Consider the following 3,494-nt stretch of genomic DNA (forward strand, 5'->3'; position numbering starts at 1 on the left):
TGGAAGAGTGTGGGGGGGGGAAGAGTGTGGGGGGGGAGAGTGTGGGGGGGGGAAGAGTGTGTGGTGGGGGGGAAGAGTGTGTGGGGGGGAGAAAGTGTGTGTGTGTGGGGGGGGGAAAGAGTGTGTGTGGCTGGGGGGAAAGAGTGTGTGTGGCTGGGGGGGAAAGAGTGTGTGTGGCTGGGGGGAAAGAGTGTGTGTGGGGGGGGGAAGAGAGTGTGTGTGGGGGGGGAAAGTGTGTGTGTGTGGGGGGGGAAAGTGTGTGTGTGTTGGGGGGGGGGAAGTGTGTGTGTGTGGGGGGGGAAGAGTGTGGGGGGGAAGAGTGTGGGGGGGGAAGAGTGTGGGGGGGGAAGAGTGTGGGGGGGGAAGAGTGTGTGGGGGGGGGGAAGAGTGTGTGTGGGGGGGGGGAAGAGTGTGGGGGGGGGAAGAGTGTGGGGGATGGGAAGAGTGTGGGGGGGGGGAAGAGTGTGGGGGGGGGAAGAGTGTGTGGGGGGGGAAGAGTGTGTGGGGGGGGAAGAGTGTGGGGGGGGGGGAAGAGTGTGTGGGGGGGGAAGAGTGTGGGGGGGGGGAAGAGTGTGGGGGGGGAAGAGTGTGGGGGGGGAAGAGTGTGGGGGGGGAAGAGTGTGTGGGGGGGGAAGAGTGTGTGGGGGGGGAAGAGTGTGGGGGGGGGGAAGAGTGTGGGGGGGGGAAGAGTGTGGGGGGGGGAAGAGTGTGGGGGGGGAAGAGTGTGGGGGGGGAAGAGTGTGGGGTGGGGGGGAAAGAGTGTGGGGGGGGGAAGAGTGTGGGGGGGGGGAAGAGTGTGTGTGGGGGGGGGAAGAGTGTGGGGGGGGGAGAAAGAGTGTGTGTGGGGGGGGGGAGGAAAGAGTGTGTGTGTGGGGGGGAAAAATGTGTGGGGGGTAAAGTGTGTGGGAGGGGGTGAGAGGGAGGGGGTGAGAGGGAGGGGGGAAGATTGGGGGTGAGAGAGGGAGGGGGAAGAGAGGGAAGAACAGTAGCATATATAATATCTATATATACATATATTATACACCAAAAATATATGGATATGTGTATATATGAAGTATAGAGGACAGAGAGAGAATAACATACCGCTCAATTAAAGAAAGACATCTACGCGTTTCTTCCGTTTTCTTGGCTGCCTCTGTAGTAACGGAGACAGCAACGTTCGCCTGCCGTTTCTATGGGCAGCGCACTGCCTCTTGGGATTTGCAGTCCTTCGCTGGGTCGAGCGCTCTTTGATCAATGTGTCACTTAGTCATGGGAATACTACGAATCCCAGAGTGCAGTTCGGCGGGGCCGCACTTCCAATGCTTTTTTCGTCGTCCTGGCAACCGGGAAAAATGAGCGAGCCCGATGACGTATGGGAGGGGGGGGGGGAGTTGCTATTGATTGACACATGTCACAGGGCTCCTTGGTGCTTTATGATGAGGGAGCTAACAGTGTACAGTATTTAGGGAAATCCAAAATAATACAATGATGTTATTTAGTGTTTCTGGGCATGAGAAAATAAGCAAGATCAAACCACAGGGTAATACTACTACAATTTTAGTAGTAATATAATAATAGTACAGTAATATTGCTACTAATATTACTGTAGTAATATTACTGTAGTAATATTATCATATTTTTTAAAATATATATAATTACAACACTGTTGATTGCTCCATTTTCCAATGTATTCATGCACACAGACAAAATGAAATTAAACTCAAACAAGGTTTAAAAAAATAAAAATAAAAAAAACTACCCATGACTTGTCGGTGGTTGAGAGGTTGTTATTCATTGTCATATCAGAATGTCGATATGTAATGTTACACGGAGAGACACTATGTTTTCTTTTATTAACATGAAAAACTGGAGAGCAAATCCTTTTTAACCCCTCTAAGGCTAAAATGTCAAAAGATTTTGTGGCAAGTTATTATTTTTATATTTGCAAATACACCGTCACTTTTCTAAAGAAATGTTTTTATTTCTGTGTGTTGTTTTTTTTTTTTTTTTTAATGGTCTTACTCTTATTTTCAGCAAAAGAACAATTCATCCCAAGGGCAGTAGAAACAACACGGGGTCATACCTTAAGGTTGGAGGAAAGGAGATTTCACCAGCAACAAAAGGAAAGGGTTATTTACAGTAAGGGCAGTTACAATGTGCAATTCATTACCCATGGAGACTGTGATGGCAGATACAATAACTTATATATATATATACTGTATGTCCAGAAAAAGAGTTTCAAATAGTTTGGTATATCTCTGTAAACCATTCCTTTCTAAAAAGATCAAGGAATATTGGTCTGTGAAACAGGCCAAAGTATCCGGTGCTCGAAAAACAATATTGGCAGTGTAAAGCTGGAACAAACGCTGTAGAGTAAGAGTATAAGTCCAATGGTTTGTAGGTCTAAGTCTGTGTGTCTGTGTGTTGGATTTCATAGACAAATGCCTCTAATAGAGTGAGAGTATAAAGTTATATCAACAACTGGCTGATCGCATTCAGCACTATCACGTTGCAGCTTCTTTACTCGCGACACAGCAGACTGGCGATGCAAAATCAAACCGGAGCCCCGAACCTCCACGATGAGTGGCAGTTCCCCTGCGGAAATCCCGAAGGTAGGTTAGAGCGGCATCAGCTGTAGTACACGATCACCGGGTAATGGTCAGACAATCCCGCCGACTCCGTCATACCCCACAAAGATTTATTGTCTAAAAGAGCATAAGGACAGACATCCTAATAACACTCTGACATGTTTCACGCACAGGGCGCTTTATCAAAGAGTAGCTACTCTTTTTTTTTTTATAACTTGTATTTTATTAGTGTGTAAATACATGGTATACATGAAAAACAAATCCAATGCATGGTGAACAGGGTAGCATAGATTACATAATGATATAGGTATAACATATCTATTGAGCCCACGCGGCCTTTCGAGCCCTACTCCGCCGCGTAGGTAAAGATCTTATTTTAGGTTATATGTATCCACGGTAAAATAATACTTGTTACAAACAAGGGAAAATAAAAAATAAATAAATAATTAAAAAAAAAAAAGGGGGGGAGGTAGGGTAGAGGGGGGCGGAAAGAGGAAATGGAGCGGATAGGGTGAGGATGTAATGGTTTCTGGAGTCTACTAAGACGGCTCATGAGCTATGGGACCTCGTAGAAGATCATGTGGCAGTATAAGTAGTTAATAATGAGTGGGAATGGTGATCCAGCTGTAAACTTAGTTTCCACTCCACCCAAGGAGAACGCATCTATTACTATTATAGCCAAATTGTGTCACGCTCTACCCCGGGGATGTCTGTCTGAGCTAGCGATGGGGCCCAAACTTTTAGATAATTGTCGCCAGTGTCATTAACTAGGCTTGTTAGCTTTTCCATCTGGCAGATATACCAAATACGGTTCCGAATCTTTGGGATAATTGGAATTTCGGGGCGTTTCCATAATGCTGCGATCCACACCGCGTGGCGATTGCAAAGTGTGCAATTAGTTTGTTGTTGGATTTTGATAGGCCC

The 3,494-nt window shown here is 46.9% G+C and overlaps 1 protein-coding gene across 1 annotated transcript in view; it reads right to left on the reverse strand.

Moving 5' to 3' along the window:
• Positions 1–1,204, reverse strand: part of CFAP99 (cilia and flagella associated protein 99) — a 122,220-nt gene extending 121,016 nt beyond the window's left edge. The window contains exon 1 of the mRNA XM_075566304.1: positions 1,084–1,204. The gene's annotated coding sequence lies outside the window, so the exon portion shown is untranslated. The remainder of the gene's footprint in view (positions 1–1,083) is intronic.
• Between the last annotated feature and the right edge of the window lie 2,290 nt (positions 1,205–3,494).

This window comes from Ascaphus truei, chromosome 1 (genome assembly GCF_040206685.1).
Source record: "Ascaphus truei isolate aAscTru1 chromosome 1, aAscTru1.hap1, whole genome shotgun sequence".
NCBI classification, from domain to species: Eukaryota; Metazoa; Chordata; class Amphibia; order Anura; family Ascaphidae; genus Ascaphus; species Ascaphus truei.